At 38.1% G+C, this 18,373-nt stretch overlaps 1 protein-coding gene across 11 annotated transcripts in view; it reads right to left on the bottom strand.

The window, feature by feature from the left end:
- The window catches only part of slc29a1a (solute carrier family 29 member 1a), a 43,149-nt gene that overhangs the window by 13,960 nt on the left and 10,816 nt on the right, over positions 1–18,373 (bottom strand). For 3 of the 11 annotated variants that reach the window (XM_053620605.1, XM_053620604.1, XM_053620602.1), the window contains one exon: positions 12,855–14,552. The exons of 4 other annotated variants lie outside the window; for them this stretch is intronic. The gene's annotated coding sequence lies outside the window, so the exon portion shown is untranslated. 4 more of the 11 variants (XM_053620606.1, XM_053620603.1, XM_053620609.1 and 1 more) reach the window with 3 other exon arrangements.

Below are 18,373 nucleotides of genomic sequence, written 5' to 3' on the forward strand. Positions count from 1 at the left end.
AAAAAAACCTATTCAAAAGCGGTCAAAAATAACATTCACAGTGTTTTAAAAGGCAGACGTAGCAGGTGAATTAGTATTCCAATTGAACTTCGGTTGAAACCAGTGTAGTAACAATTTCATATTTATGAAGTTAGAAAAAACAACTGTCACAAAATCTTAACCTAATTTTTACCCCAAAAGAGATCAGCAGTGCTCAGTGGTATTACCAAAAAAACTCCACAGTAAGCCTTCACCTTGAAACCTCATAAGGCATTTATTAAAAAGTAGTAATACCCCCTTTGTTTTGATAGGCAGTGAAAAAGGAAGAAAGAAAATCATCACTAGATTCCTGAGTTTGTAAGCTTTTCATCAAACAATAATGCCACTAATTTCCCATCAGGGGGTTCTGGGATTTGGGACAGAAAAAGGCTACAAACTCAGGAATCTAGTGATTTTCTTTCTTTTTTTTTTTTAAATAAATAAATAAATAAATAAACAGTAAAAATTCCAACCATCAGAGCTAAATTTCAAAACTAACAAAAGAGTTGGCCATTCTAAACAGACAAAAGCTACAGCACCAACAAAACACTGAAAATTATTTATTTAACAATTGCTTTAAGCTTCAGAAGCTGTTTCTTAGTATGTTTGAATAATCTAATGATTCAAAACATATTAAATATCACAGTAAAATACATGAAGGATTTCTCCTTGCCCATCATCTGATCATCATTGGTAAATATACCGAGTTTGCAATATCAAGACCTAGCAGAAATCAGTCAGAAGACAAATGCTACAAGAGCAATGGTCAATCAATACCATCAACTATTTGAATGCAATGCAGAACATGCTGATGCCTTACTGTATTACACTGACCTAAACAACTGCAAACAAAGAGCAACAAATAACTTCCAATATGCAAAGAAAGACTGAATGTTTAAAAAAAAAAAAAAAAAAGATTTTAAGTCTTACAATGAGTCTCCTTCTGCGCTCCACCAACAGTGCGAACTACAGCGTCAGCTGCCGAACAGAGCTCATCTAATACGTTGAACGCAACAACACAGTGGAGTTCTCGGAAAGCAGTTCTCTGACGCCTCACAAATTCACTCCTCCCAAACACTAGAACTCTGGAATTCATTACATAGTTTAGAAAGCATGACTATATGCATTAGGCCTATACATTACTCTATATTTAATATAACTCTATATTTAATATAATGGCTATCTATCCGTCCATTTGTCAATCTCTCTCAAGTAATACTAGATAGATAGATAGATAGACACCAATGAGGAGACCGAGTTTTCGTGAGAACCCAAAGTGGCCCCACAAAGACAACAAACGAACAGATAAGGCACTCCAATATCATCCAAACAAAGTGGGACATTCCCAGGCTCAATAAAACAAGCAAAACACATTCGATGCATATACACAGAACACAAACACAAGCTACAGAGGTCCAAACAGCTGTCAGAAATCTAAGCAACTCCTCCATTAAAGAGATTTACTCGTGGCACTCAATAATTCAACTGTTTGAGAAAGAATAATGAAGGAAGCATAGTTCTCTAGTTCCTTCTCCTAGGGGCAGGTAACTGAATGACTACCAATGCATGAGCAGAATCAGGTGCTTGTGACTCAAATCAGACTTGTCAACATGGACTGCTACAATGCAATAATACAAATGTCGATATCCGATATAAAGCTCATTTACGTAAATATGTTCCGATATCAACATCCAATACGATGTGATATGATGGGGGCGTCTCAACCGGTTCCCTAGTTCAGTAGTCAGCAATTTTAAGGACTGTCTCAATCGCAAAATCCTTCCAGTGCACTGGAACGTTCGCTCCCTAAAAACATCCCACAATGCGCCTCAAAAACCAGGGAGCATCGATGCTCACTATGTTCCCTTCCTGGAAATGATGACATGTTTTCTGAAGCCTCTCAGCTCAAAAAAAAAAAATAAATAACGAACAAATAACGTGGACGAACTCTTAGCCAACTTTGTCTACAAGTGTAAGTAGCTTGTTAGTGCTGTTGTAACTCTCAAATGATTACTTATGTTAGCAATTTTAAAATTTATTTAACGTTCTATATACGGTTTGTCTGAGTCTAATGACTTTTGAGTGTTTATTAATTTTTTTTTTTTCTTTTTAATCCACTAGCTTTCCCATTATCCTGCTTGACATATTACGGCAGAAATGTGTGTGATTAAGCTAACAAATTTTTATGACATTTAAAATTTAAATATTTCAAAAATTTTCAGTGAAGTTTTACAACACGAGTACGTAGCCATGTCGTCGGAAATTGAGTTATCAGTGTGTCCCAATGTATAGTGATCCAGGGTCCTTATCAATACCCAAACTCGTATTCACTACCTACTGAACTACCGATTCACTACCTACTGAACAAGGGAGCTGGCTGAGACACACCCTATATGACAAGTGTCTAGTGTACGCAGTCACACTAATGAACAGAGGACAAAAAATGACAGTGATTTTACCATTAATGATGGCAATCCATACAGTTCAGCAACCTACATGAACAGACCTAAATCGGAAATGTTCCATAACGCAATTGTTTGAGTAAAATTAAGTAGGTTATTCACAGTATTGACCGGTACCAAAAAAACCATGTACTCGTACTTAGTCTGGAATTTTTATTTTTTTATTTATTTTTTTTTTAAAGTCATGGAAGAATCTCTAAGGTAGACTACTGAATGTCAGCACTCTCCGCATTAGTACAGGCAAAACTGAACACTGGCTCCCTTTGGAAACCATCTGCACATTTAATATGATCTGAGAGTAAATGAGCTCTAACTGAATTCACATGCCAACACTGGGAAGAGGAATCGTGGTCTAAACAGGCAGAGTTCTCCATGGAGCAAGGTTCACTCAGCAACGGGAAAATTACTAAATGACCTTTGAATCTATTTTACAGAGAAGTATTAAGATAATAGTTCAGGGCTAAGGGTCTTTTTCATCTGCATCATCAACAGTTGCAGTCTATAGGTATAGTGCTGGAATATGAACGCTCAAACGTCTAATCTGCAGCACAATCCTAACTGCTGAGCTAGCTCTGTCCATATCAAACTTGTTGAAGTTAGATGTAGCCACAATACATGAACAAAACTTGCAGCGATTAGCTCATTAGCAGACGTGTGTGAAGCTCTACTCTCAATCTCAATATGATCCATTAGCACTCTATTACACTTGCATTTAACCTAACCTTTACGCATTCAAATGATCTGCACAATCATGACTAAATTCATACTTTGGGAGCCTTTAAAAAAAATTTTTTTAAAACGTGCAAAGGAAAGTACCATCTTGGTCTTAGGCCAGGATGGAAGGATTTGTTTGGAAATCGGTTGTCCGTAAGTTGAAACTCAAGTGCAACTGGATTATGCAGCAAGACAATGATCCAAAGCCTAGGAGTAAGTCCTAGTACTTGAAGCAAGTGAAAGACTGATCTCCAGTTATCAGAAACGTTTGGTTTCAGTGAAGGGGCAATTGGTGATAGGTCTTGGACAACTTTTTTTGCTTCAATATAAAAAATAAATAAAAACTGTATTGTGTGTTTTCTCAGGTTGCATTTGTTTATGTTGTGCTTCACGTGTAGATCTAAAACTATTTAGTACGAGATATACATAAAAGAAAACACAAGAAATCAGGCAAATACTTTTTCACAGCACTGCATTTTCAGAGTACGTGCAAAGTATCCTCCTTTCTGATTCCATTTGGCTCTTTTGTCACTTGAAATATACCACTACTTTAATTTGCATTTGCAACTTTACAGATGGTTTGTGTTTTTCCTGCATGTCTATCAAATATGTTTACTCAGGTGTATGTACATTTCATTTAAAGTGCCTTCAGTTCTCCAACTTGCAGCCAATTTTACTGAGGACCAAAATGATTCGCAGACCTGGAATAACATTCATGACAAAATATATGAAGAAATGGTGATCAATGAAGAAACTCATCAAACCATGTTTTCATGGATTTTGTTTATAACTTTATGAACTTCATGCAGATTGGCACAGTCATGCTGAAACGGGAAAGGGGCTTCCTCAAACTGTTACCACACAAATGGAAGCCTACAGTTGACTAAAATGTCTTTGTATGCTGTAACATTAGCATTACACTTTACGTTCTCCTGGCATCTGCCAAACCCAGATTCATTCATCAGACTGCCAGACAGTGACGTGTGAGACAGAACATGTTTCCACTGCTCCAGAGTGCAGAGACGACATGCTTTACTCCACTCCAGCCAATGCTTGGCAGTGCATCATGATCTTAGGTACAGCTTGTGTATAGCTTCTCAGCCATGGAGAACCATTTCATGAAGTTCTAAACACACATTTCTAGTGCTGATGCTGCTTCCAGAGGCAGTTCAAAACTCTGTAGAGAGTGATGCAAAAGAGGATAGGCGATTATGTGCTACATGCTTCAGCACTCTGTGGGCCTGCTCTGTGAGTTTATGTGGTTTAATAACTTTGTGGCTGAGCTGATGTTGTTCCTAGACACTCCCATTTCATAATAATAGCTTTTGCATTTGACAGGGGCAGATCTAGCAGGGCAACAATTTCAGGAATGGGCTTGGGGCAAAGGCAGCATCCTATGACAGTAACATGTTTAAAGTCATTGAGCTTCAGTACAACCCATTCTACCATGTTTATTAATGGAGACTGCCTGGCTATGCAGTTGATTTTATGCCTCTGTTAGCAGTGGGTGTTGCTGAAACACCTGAATTAAGAAGGATGTCCACATATTTGTAGCCATATAGTGTAGCATTTCAAAGCATATATACCGTCAGATGTGTGCCATTTAAAAATGATTTATGTTTCAAATATCTATGACATTATATGCTGCAGAATTTATTTATTTTAATTTTTTTTTTTTTACACCAATGCTGCTGAATTAATTAATTATTTATTTTATTTTTTAACACTTTTGCCATAATTAGGAAGCACTAATGAGAAAATCTTGCATTTTGGGTGAGAAATCTGTCCTTCATGGCTGCATAGATAACTTCTGTATGAAAGTAATGAAACAGGGACAAAGAATTAACTAAGTGTGGAAAGTTAAAATTCAGATTTAACTGGCAATTTAAAATGTAATGTTCCCTTTGTTGACACTTATTTCTCCTGAATTTTGCATGGAATCCCTCTTTTGTTTATATAAAATAAAAATCGTGAAATAGTTTTCTTTCTCAGAAAATAGATACAAAAATCCACATGTCCAATGACCGTAGCCTATTTTCTTCCTGAAGCTCTATACAGCCTAATTCTGTTATGACCAATAGAATTACTTTGGGTCAGCCATCACATGTTAGGAGTGTTTGATTGGAGTCATCAAGGTCTTAATCAATCTGCTTTGGTTAGTATTTTACTATTTCCCACTCAAAAAGGTTATACCTAAAGCAATGTGCATGTTCATATTACACACTGATTTTTTAGGACTGGGGACATCAAACCCAGCTAAAGACATGCTGCATTAAGAAAAAGACCATTGCTTTTTAAAGGCTTGGTAAAGGAGTGTTGAAGAGAAAAGCCGTGTACAGAGGTTCTCCGAATTCCATGTATTGCATGATTATCATTTGTTTAAAACCCACATATGACTCAAATTAAGACATTTTTTAGGAGCAACTGTCAGATAAATGATAATATCACACCTTAAGCAACATATAATCTCTCCTGGGAGATGGCAGGTTGGAACAGTTGTTTGGGGAAAAATCTGTGCTGGCATATCTCCAGAATTCACTTGTGTGTGAAAGTTATCTTAATCTTGAACCCTAACCAAAACAGAGTTGGAGAGATGAGGGTCTGCCTAAGAGGGATGTTCCCATGCCAGTATATATAGTCTCCTCAAAACATATTGGAAAGGCAAGGCCATTTCTTTTGTTTGTTTTTTTGTTATTCATTGAGCCCAAACTTTGAAATCAAAAAATGAATGAGATGGATCAGAATTTCAGCTTTCATACCCTGATATTTACATTTAGATTTGTTAAACAGCTTAAAACATGGCAGAAATTTTTGTGGCGTCAAATTAGGATCTCAATTCACTGCCTTAAGACATCCAGGCCGACACTTTGGGATGAACAAAATATACAAGAGAAGCATTTCCGATTCAGATTACTACCAAAAATCCTCAAATTCTATCCCTACTGTAATGGACAGGAAATGGCCAGCCTCCAATATTCTCCATCACCAACACTTCCTGTGCTCAGGTATCATGGTACAACCCCAATTCCGAAAAAGTTGGGACAGTATGGAAAATGCAACCAAAAAAAAAAAAGGCATTTGAAAAGTCAATTCACCCTGTACTATATTGACAACATATTAACATTTGATTTCTAACTTTGTGAACTTTTTTTTCTTTTAAAATATACACTCATTTAAAATCTGATGACTGAAACATACTCCAAAAATAGTTGGGACAGTCGACTGTTTACCACTGTGTACCATCACCTTTTCTTTTAATAACACTCATTAAGCGTTCGGGTGTGGAAGACACCGGTTGGTTAAGTTTAGCAAGTGGAATTTTTCCTCCACCCACCCATTACGCATTTCTTCAGCTGCACAAATTTACGGGGCCTTCGTTGCCTTCGTTTTATGCTTCTAATGCACCACATATTCTCAACTGGAGACAGGTCAGGACTGCAGGCAGGCCATGATAGCACCTGCACTCACTGCTCATGCAAACATGCACTTGTAATCCGGGCAGAATGTGGTTTGGCGTTGTCCTACTCTGGATGGCAGCATATGTTGCTCCAAAATGTGTACATATCTTTCTGCATTAATGATGCCCTCACAAATGTGCAAGTTATCCATGCCATGGGCACTGACACACCCCCATACCATGACAGACGCTGGCTTTTGGACCTGACGCTGATAACAGCTTGGATGATCCTTTTCCTCTTTGGCCCGAAGAACACAACGACTGTTTTATCCAAAAACTACGTGAAATGTTGACTCCTCGGACAACAAAACACGATTCCACTGTGCTACTGTTCATCTCAGATGAGACCGAGTCCAGAGAAGTCGGCAGCACTTCTGGACAGTGTTGACGTATGGCTTCTGCTTTGCACAGTAAAGCTGTAACTTGCATCTGTGGATGCAGCGGCGAATAATATTGACTGAAAAGGTTTATCAAAGTATTCCCGAGCCCATGTCAGGATATCCATTACAGACTCATGACGGTTTTTAAGACAGTGAGGTCTGAGGGATTGGAGATTATGTGCATTCAGAAGTGGTTTTCAGTAGGGCTGGGTAAAAAATATCGATTCTCTGATTTTAATTGACCTTCAATTTAAAAAAACGATGATTTGGGAAATCCCCAAATCGATTCTTAATGTGCGTGATTTACTTGAGAGGATATGAATGTTCTCTGTACTTTGCCTCTCGTCCTGAAGATGTCACCATCTTTCGAGTTGCTCCACTTAAAACAAAACAAAACAAAAAAAAACAGAGGATCATGGCGGAAGTCATGGTAGGCATTTGAAGCCAGCGCCGGTGAAATTAAAGTCTGATGTGTGGAAGTATTTCATGTTCAAAGGCAGTGACGTTAAGATGAGGTCAACAAAGTTGTTAATGAATTTCACTGTTGCATATTTACAATGTTTTTATTTAATTTTTTACAGTAATGTGCATTGTGCAGTTTGTGCTTACCTTGTGTGCATTGTATGCACGTATTTATGATTTCTAGTTAACAATGTTTGTTACTCAAAGTAAAAGGAAAAAGTAATTAAACGTAATTGTGTGGTCCTGATTGTTAATGTAAATGTGTATTTCCGTAATATAGCCAAGTAGGAGGGTTTCAGTTAAAAGCATTTATATTAAAATATGGATTCCATGTCTGCAAAACTACCATTTTAAATGAAATATTGATAACTAATCTATACTGAATCGAACAGAAATCGAATTGAATCCATATAAATAAGGATCAAATCGCCAAATTGGTTGAAATACCCAGCATTAGTTTTCAGCCTTGCCCTTTACACACAGAGACTTAAAGATTCAAGGAATTCGGTCAATTATATTGTGCAGAGTAGAAGGTGGACTGCCCCAAATCCTACTGATTTATCTTTGGGGAATGTTGTTCTCAAAGTGTTGGGTTATTCGCTGCCGCATCTGTTGGCAGATTGGCGAGCCTCGACCCATCCTTGCTCTTGAAAGACTGGGCCTTTTCTGAAGGCTCCTTATATACCATGAGTAGACGATTGCCTTCTTACTTCAACTCGTCACATCACTATTAGTCCTAAATTGCCCCTGTCCCAACTTTTTTGGAACATGGTTACATGCATTAACTTCAAAATAAACAAATCTTTAAATAAACTATGCAGCTGATTAGGTAAAACATCTAATACCTTGTCTTTAAGGGTTTTTTTGTTGTTTAATTACAAGTACATTTACAAATCCCTCCTCTTCGTTTTTAGTAACATTTTCCATACTGTCCCAACTTTTTCGGAATTGGGGTTGTATTTTAGTGACAGGGGCTCCAGAAATAACCTACTTGGTGGTTTGCTGAGTCTCAAATGAGCAGCAAGTAACCTGAGAAGGTCTATGATGAAGTAAAGGCAGCAGGGCTCGACAATAAGCAGCCTGTGTGTGTGGATGTGAAACATTATTTAGGGACACCACTTCAAGTGGCTTGACACCTTATTAAAACTCGTCTATGAAACCTTTAGCGTAAAAAAAAAACCTCATGTGATGTGTGTATATAACCCATTATCACTATGACTAGTTGCTTTTGCTTCATAAGAGACCTCCTCAGGTTACATGTCTATTGGTGGTTATGACCAGGCTGGCTATTCCTGGAGCCCCCCGCACTAAAATATTAGGCAAGACTGACTGGAGGCATGTGTGTGTGCGCGTCACTGGATTTTTCAGTATTTCAAACTCCCTCCAAGAAAGCAAAAGGTGTTGTTCTTTCACTTGGTAATCAATAACGGTGACTACATTGACACAGATATCAGGTATCGGTCCAATAATGTGCTCATAAAGAATACCAACCTATACTAATATCCGATACCACGTGATATGAAGTTTTGTGCGAGCTGAGATGCTTTTCATCTCACCACGATTGTAAAGAGTGCTTATGTGAATTACTATATCCTTCCTGGCAGCTCAAACCAATCTGGCCATTTCGCTCTGATCTCTATCAGCAAGGCTTTTCCACCCACCGAACTGTCACTCACTCAATGTTGTCCCCCCCCCCCCAATTATGTGTAAACTCTAAAGACCACTGTGTGTGAAAATCCCAGGAGGTCAGCAGATTCTGAACTGCTGAAACCAGCCCATTTCTTACCAATACCCATGATCAAAGTCACAGAGATCAGACTTTCTCTTCACCCTGCTTGATGTGACTGAAGCGTTTGACCTGAATCTGCATGATTTTTTGCACAAATCATAATAATAGGGTGATTAGATAACCGCATGAATGTGCAGGGGTTCCTAATAAACTGGATAGTGAACATATGTTCATAGTTCCAAATACTTGGGCCATGTCGCAAATGGCATAGTACCGTACTTAACTGCTTGCCAGTATTGCTTAGGCATACTGCTTTGTGCATCATGCAGTGAGTAATGGAGCGTGGACTTCTCTAAATATTGACTGAGAGCCATGATATTTAGAGATTCCGACACATAGGTGATATGATAGCACCCCAACCAGGTAAATGAGGACAGCTCAAGCAAATTTGTCTCATCTGTGACAGAAAAAGCAGCATATTTATATAACATTATTATATATACATACACACACACATATCTCACACCATACAGTGTACACACCCCTTGTTTCCAATTTACCAATGGCATTAACAAAGCTCATGGGGAGAGGGAGCAAGAACGAGCTAGGATCGGACGAGCAGTAAATAAAAGCAATCTCATTCACTCTCTAGAGCTCAAAACATGGGGAAAAAAGTGCCACTAGTGTGTTTGATTTACATGATTTTACTTGAGGCAGTATTGATTAAGCAATCTGGAGTCATATATCTTGGAAATGTATGAAAACTAGGTTTAATGAATTATTATTAAGCTGGGAACACGGAATCAAATATTTGTTTTAAGAACAAAAGCTAAAACTTCACATATTTGGTAGACATTTCATTTATAGTATCTGGCAGACGGCCTTATCCAGAGCGACTTACAGACGTGCTTTTAAGTCTAATAGTACCATCAGTCTAAAAACTCTGTTGAGGACGTAATATAGTAAGAAACACACATACAACATTTTTTTTAAATAAAGTGCTAATTTTAGTACTTCAGGAAGAGGTAGGTCTTTAGACATCATTTGAAGACTGCCAGTGACTCAGCTGTTTGGACATCTAGGGAAAGTTCATTCCATCACCTAGGTGCCAGAACAGATAAGAGTCTGGATGCATCCTCCCTATAGGATCGGAGGGAGCTAGGTGCAGTGGGGGCTGTGATAAGAGCTTTGAGTTAAGTGGGTGTTGGTACATTTTTTGCCTTTACAGGCAAGCATCAGTGTTTTAAAATCACACCCATATGAGGGCCTTCCATGAACTGTTGCCTCAAAAGTTGGAGGCATACAATTGTCAAGAATGTCTCTGTATGCTGTAGCTTTAATCAGCCCCTCCAGGATTTTTTTGCAATTTTATGATCGTAGGAAGTAACAAAATCAAGCAGACTCCGCAATATTCACAGCTTACAATTTTTTTAAATTACCTCAGATTTTCCACAGATTTGGGCCAAGATGCCTCTTTGATTCACATGTGCTGTACAGCTAAAAGGTCTCAGTTACCGACAAAACAGACAGTGCAAAACAATTACGTTAAAAAAAAAAGCTGCAGCAAAATCAAGCATTTTTGGCTGCAACAATCAGGAAAAAAAATCCTGTACAGACCAATTACGATTTCCTTTAACTGGAACTAATGGGCCCAAACCCATTTCATCATGGCAATGTCCCTGTGCACAATGGGAAGTCCATGAAGATGCATGGCTTTGGAATGGGCACATATGGGCATAATGGTCAGGTGCCCACATACTTCTGTCCATATAGTGTAAATTTAGAAAGAGTAACCCCAATGTAAATATTCTAATTAATTATTTGCCTTTCATCTCATTTAGACACAGGATGCTTATTAACTTCCTTTTTACTTAATTCTGACGAGACAGAAATACTTCTACTAGGACCAGAGACAGCTAGAAGTAAGCTTTCTGATTACATAGTTACTCTGGATGGCCTTTCTGTTTCATCATGTGTAGCAGTCAAAGACCTTGGTGTGATTATTGACTCTAGTCTTTCATTTGATGCTCATGTAGATAATATTACTAGGATAGCCTTCTTTCATCTCAGAAATATTGCTAAGATTAGAAATATAATGTCATTACATGATGCAGAAATATTAGTTCACGCATTTGTCACCACTAGGCTAGATTACTGTAATGCCTTACTGTCTGGATGTTCCAGTAGGAGTATAAACAAACTCCAGTTAGTCCAGAATGCAGCTGCTAGAGTCCTTACTAGAACCAGAAGATACGACCCCATCACCCCGATCTTATCAACACTGCACTGGCTCCCGTGAAATCTCACATTGATTATGAAATACTACTATTGACCGATAAAGCACTGAATGGTCTCGCACCACAGTACCCGAGTGAACTTTTGCTTTTTAACGATCCGCCACACCTACATCGATCAAAAGGTGCAGGCTATTTGTCGGTACCTCAAATAGCGAAGGTTACAGTAGGGGGAAGAGCTTTATGGAACAGCATTCCAATTAGTGTTCGGGACTCTGAGTGTTTAAGTCCAGGCTGAAAATATATTTGTTTAGTCAAGCTATTTGCGAATAGTTTTTCTTTATTTAAAAGATCAGATCTAGACAGTTCACAGGGATATAGTGTTGTGGTGAACTGGGTGTTTGGATGCTGTCACACACACATTCACCCATGTTTGTTGATGGTGGAGTGGCTGGCTGCCAAATGTCCCAGGGCACTTTCATGTTTGTGTTCCCTTCTGGCTCTCCCTTTAGTTATGCTGTCATAGCTAGTCTTGCCAGAGTCCTGCATGCACTCACGCAAAGTACACTGTCCTTAAACATTACGGGACAATAAGCATACCTAATTATCTCTCTCTCTCTCTCTCATTCCCACTCACTTTCTGTCGAGCTACACATGATTATTCTGAGATGCCAGTGATCCTGACCTGCCTGATCCTTCTTGATGCCCTACTTCTGGTTGGAGTTCTCATCAATTGGAAGTTACATGCTGCTGCTGAGGATGGCCCCACATGGCGCATCCTAAAGCTCACTGAGATTACTGAGGATGTCACCACTTAAAACCATAAAGATGGCTTTGGACCTCAACTCATATGAAGAGTTATGCTATGATGGCCAGGACTACAATTGCTATGATAGCTTTAGCACTGCAATTACCACAAACAGATTTGCACTCATCTCAATCAGTGAACAGTGGATAAGTACAACAAAACAGACTTCATGTATAAACTTTAATGAATTTTCCTGGTTACACAACTGCATTATTTGACCATGTAATATTAGCATATTTACAGAAGGGACTTTTTTATAATTATACTATCCGTTGTCATCCAGATTAGTATGGGTTCCCTTTTGAGTCTGCTTCCTCTCAAGGTTTCTTCCTCATATCGTCTCAGGTAGATTTTCCCTTGCTAGAGTCGCCTCTAGTTTGCTCATTAGGGACAAATTCATGGATTTGAATTTTTAAAAAATTACTGAATTTATACATTTCTGTAAAGCTGCTTTGGGACAATGTCCATTGTTAAAAGCGCTATACAAATAAAAGTGAATTGAATTTGCACCCACCAATGCAAAAGAAACAAAACTTCATAGTAGATGATCAACACGAACATATTGGGTAAGAGCTGTTACTTTCACTCACCTAGGTTTGTATGTAAACATATATATTTTCTCGTATGGTGACCTGCTTTACATGACATCAAGGCTATCTATTCCTCCAAGGTGGTTCTTCGAGGTCCTGCAAACCATGGTGGGGAACAGATAGTCCCTTATCTCTTCCCTCAACTTGGTGACCGCCTAAACCTGCTAAATCCGAAGAAGTACCTTTAGTCTTTCACAGTTTAACGAAAACATGGTGATCATGGTATGCTGATGAAGCATATGTAGCACTAATATGCAATAAACTGCATAAACAGCTGATCAAATTTCATCCCACTATTATAAAGGTCTCTCCTGACATAAATAGAATAGGGTTAGTGCTGTCTACCAAGTACATTCAGCTGCTTTATGAAGGTACGTGTTGTTCCTAACCCTCCCAGATTGGTATGTCTTGTAGTAAGTTGGGCAAATTAATGGGGTTGGATCTGATAAGAACTAAAGTAAAAAAATAAATAAATAATTTAAAAAATTAAATAATAAAAAATAAAAAATTAAGCAACATCATCGTACATATGGTACATCTTGTACTTCTGGACTGTTTACTGTGATTCTTAATTCAGATCTCTCATGCCCCACACAGGTATCTTTCATTTTAAAGACCTCTACACTGGATACAAAAAGTCTACACGCCCGTTAAAATGGCGGGTTTTTGTGATGGGGGAAAAAATTAAACCAAGATAAACCATGTGAGAACATTCCACCCTCTATGTGAAATTAAAAATGTATAACAATTGTGAAAAACAATCAAACAAATACTTTGTTGAAGCACCTTTCGATTTTATTACACCACTCTTTTTGGCTAAAAGTCTATCAGCATGGCACAACTTCACTTGGCAAAAAAAAAAAACTTTCTTGCAAAAACACTCTAGATCCATCAGATTGTAAGGGCATTTCCTGTGCACAACCCACATCAGGTCACTCCACAGATTTTTTTTGTTGGATTCAGGTCTGGGTTCTGGCTAGGTCATTCAAAATCTTCCATTCCTTTGTTGATGTGGATTGGGTCATTGTCAAATTCCTTTTCATCTTCAGCTTACTAGCAGACATCTGAAGGTTTTGCACTAAAATCAACTGGTATTTGTAGCTATTCATGATTCCCTCCACCTTGATAAAATCCCAGTTCTGACTGAAGAAAAGCACCCCTAAGGCACAATGCTTCCACCACCATGCTTCACCATGGGTATGGTGTTCTTCTGATGATGTGCTTTTTTTTGCACCAAACATACCTTTTGGAATTAATATACCTTTTGTAATTGGTCTTATTAGACTATAACCCATTTTGCCACATGGTTGGGGTGATTTAGTTGAGTTTGGATGTTTTGTTGTTTTTTTTGTGTGTGAGAAATGGCTTCGATCTAGCCACCCTACCCCATAGCCTAGACGTGAAGAATATGAGAGATTGTCACATGCAAAGAGTAATCAGTACTTGTCAGATATTTCTGCAGCTCCCGTTGTTTTATCAATTTTTGAGGGACGTCCTGTTCTTGGTGATGTCACTGTGGTGCTCCATTTCCTCCACTTGTTGCTGATTGCCTTCAGTGTTCCATGGTACATCTTATCTTTTGGATATTTGTTGTACATCTCTCCTGCTCGATAGCTTTCGACATTGAGACCCTGTACAAGCTCTTTGCAGACCATGGCTTCAGCAGTCAGATGAAACCAAGACGATGTGAAGAAAATCCTACAGAAACAGTTGGTCTTTATTTGGGGTTAATCGGAATCATTTAATTCATGACAGCTGTATGATAATTACTTTTTAACATGATATTGAATGTGATCGGTTCTGAACACAAACACATCCCCAATTATAAAAGGGTCTGCACACTTATGCAACCAGGTTATTGTTACGTTTTTTTTTTCCCCCTAAAATGTTTGTTTTTCAAATATGTTTTTTATACGCTGTAATTTCACATCGAGGGTGGAAAAGTTCTCACATGATTTATCTTGGATTCACTTTTTCACATCACAAAAACCTGTCATTTTAACTGGGGTGTGTAGACTTTTTAAGCCACTGTAAAATCTTAATTTAGTTTGGGGTTTTTTCCAAAAAAAAATCTACTTTGAATGTACTCCCAGTTTATTTTTCATTTGAGTTCACAAGAGCTCCTAAAAAACGTAAGCCTGAAGCCCTAACATAGAGCTCCAGAACATAGCAGGGTTAAACTTGGAGTGTTCTCTAATGTTAACTTTCCTGAAGCAGAACAGTGTGGAATGAAGAAACAACTTTGCTTGAACTACTTCTAAGAGCCAAGGACATGCTGGTTGCTATGATGCAAACAGTCACCTCATATGTACTTGGACAACATGTTTGGAGTATGAAATGCAGAACACTCTCACTTCAGAAAAGACTTTAGTAAAGGAACCGCAGGCCATGGTTACGATTAAAGCATTCCCAAATGCAATGAGGCAAAACTCTGGAGTGATGCCCATGTTTTCTATTGCTGTTACTCAAAACTGCAAATACTTAGCCTTGAGTCATCTTGCTGTTTGCTGAAATGAAACTGCTTATGGAACAAACTAAATCAGAAATGATGTCACTTTCATGCTTAATAAAAGCCTTAGTCAAAAATGCAACATTTGGGATTCCAGTCAAACTACACAAAATGCTCAGCCATTTTACCACATCACCAACTTGCATAAGGCTACGAGAATGTTTTTGCACTCTTCCCTGTTCTTCATGCTTCACTCCTAATAATTTCAAACAGGCTCAGGCTCTGTTTTTGGACCAGTCATTTGAGGACAAGCTGTTCCGGCCTGTTAGTTCAACCTTTAGGACAAGAAGCACTGATCAGTTTTTAGTTGTGGACAAAGGCATTCAAAGAATGAAAAACTGTAAGATCATACAAGTTAAACAGATGTGATATCACCATACTTTCTCTAAAACGAATTATTTTGGAAACCTCTAACAGCAGACAGCTAACAGTATGACGTTATACTGCAGTAATGAAATATCCTATAATATGCAATCAGCCACAGGCCACATCTGGCCCTTGACTTCATTTTCACTAGCATTTTGGTTTTGAACAGCTGATTGTGGCGATGTACTAGTCAATTTTTTCCCCCATTTCATGTGTGTATAAACATATTGAACATGATTAAAAAAATAATTGTTTAAGCCATGGCCTCAGCTCTAGTGTATTATATGGCTGAGAACATCCATTTGGAAAACTGTGTTACAATCTAGAGCACTTTATTATGTTTATAGGCCTCCTTTCAGTCATCTTATAGCCATTCCACGATGCCTCTTCACTCTACCCACATCCAAGTCTAAAATCAATAAGTACTCAGCACAGCCAGATTATTCGGTGAGAGAAGAAAAAAAAAAAAACAAGTTCATGACAAGAAACAGTAAAATTTGAATTTGAGTGGCAGTGATTTTCCATGACAGAGTCATTTATTACTAATGAAGCTGGATGGAGCATTAGTGACATTGCTCCTGGACAGGAGTGTACTGTACACGCGTAATTCACCTTTAAATGGGCAAAGGGGACTTTGCATGCATTAATCTCAACCACAAGAAATTTTCATACATGTACCAGAGATGAGTGACCCCAGATTCAGAGTTTAAAAGAATGTCAGTACATTCTCTTGGAAATCACATTTACATTATGTGAACATTTGGATGTGGTACATCCATGATTTGCTTTTCCCTTCTTGTTGGATACGACAAATCCGAGCTACCATTCAAGTCAACTAGCTAAATGGTCTTGATACCAGTGAATGATATCAGGCTGCAGTTAATCATTTCGAGAGCGTGGCAGACTAGTAATGGTATTAAAGACTACCACATGAAACGGTGTTTATCCAAACAAACAACCCCTCAAATACTATCTTGATGCAATCTGACTAAAGTAAAACATCAAACTTTGGCGCTCGTGTTAACAGGTAGGAGCAGTCAGACTGAGACTACTTCTTCACTGAGAACATTGTGTACTAAGATATTTTTTATTGATGTACACCCCAAACTATTTAGACAGGATAAAAACAATATAAAGTGTCTTATTAAGGTGTTAACCTTCCATGAGACAGCATCAACGTGCCTTGGCACAGATTCTACAAATCTCAGGAACTGTACAGGAGGAATAATACACCATTCTTCCAAGATATTCTCTCTACTAGTGTTTTGATGATGGGAGCGGAGACTGCTGTCAAACTCGTTGCTCTTCCACAACTGGGTTGAGATTTGGTTACTGTGAAGGGCCATCGTATTTGATTTACATAATAGGTCATACTCATTAAACCATTCAGTGAGATGATGACACAGTCATCCTGGAAGAGACCACTCCCATCAGGATAGAAATGTTTCATCATAGGATAAAGGTGATCAGTCAGAATAACTGTATTGAGTTCAAGAGTATTGATTTGTATTGACTTTTCTCTTCTAAGGAAAAGTGGACCCAAACCATGCCCACATCATAACAGAACCACCATATAAGCAAAATATTGCAGTGTTTACTGTATAGACCCACTGCCATGCAGCCACAACACGTCACTCTGAGGAATGAGTTTTTCAAAAACATGTAAGAAAGAGGTACAGAAATTTGTGCGTATGCATGTAAGACTTGTTGACTGTGCAGTTCATGTGTATAGGGTTGGTTCTGATCATGAGCTTCACACAATAGCAGTAAGTAAGAAACCCTCCAGTGTTTTCACTTCTCTATCTGTAGTGCGTGTGCAAGGATATGCCGCTCCTGCTGAGTTAGTGAACATTAATAAACAGAATGTTATACCTATTGAAGCCCATTTCCACCAGATAAAAATTAAAGAAGTAGTAGTATGCTGATATTTCCTCAAACTTTGACTTCTCAAACTGTAATTCATCATATAAAAAGTCTCACTTATTATCAACAACCTGGACTTTATATGTAAAGATTCTGACTTCTCAAACAGACTTATCACACCCAAACCCCATCATGATGGGTATGATGAGTCAAAGTTTGAAATGAGTCAAAACGTAGGGTTAGGGTTAAGTGCGATAAATCTCTCTAGCCAATGACAGTAAATCCAGAACTGCCGAATGGCGAATGGAAACTTGCAGAGCATAAACAAAAAGTTTGAAATTGTAAATGGAAAAAACTGGCAACATGGCATAAACCATGATTAGCGAAAACGAAGCTTAGAAAACTGTTAAAGAATGCTGTTTATTTGAAGACCATGTTTTTCTTCTCTCATTGTATATTTTTGTTCGTTGCTTGAAAAGTTACGTTCAATACTTTTGGAACAAATTTAATTCCATACTCTTCTGCCTGGTTGAAAAGAACACATATACTGATACCACTTATTCACATATGGGGTTTTTTTGGTTGGTTTGTATTAGGATGTCAATTTATACAAATTCCCATGATCGATCGTCATTTAAATGAATGATCAATGAATCGATTAATCATTATCCGTAATACTGTAAAATGCATCTACTGCAGTGGCAGGGTGTGAAAGCATTACTATAGCATACAGCTCCCGGTAATGTTAGACATTCCCATCCCATTCCAAGGTAACGATAAC

The sequence above is a fragment of the Ictalurus furcatus genome, chromosome 3, assembly GCF_023375685.1.
Source record: "Ictalurus furcatus strain D&B chromosome 3, Billie_1.0, whole genome shotgun sequence".
Lineage (NCBI taxonomy): Eukaryota > Metazoa > Chordata > Actinopteri > Siluriformes > Ictaluridae > Ictalurus > Ictalurus furcatus.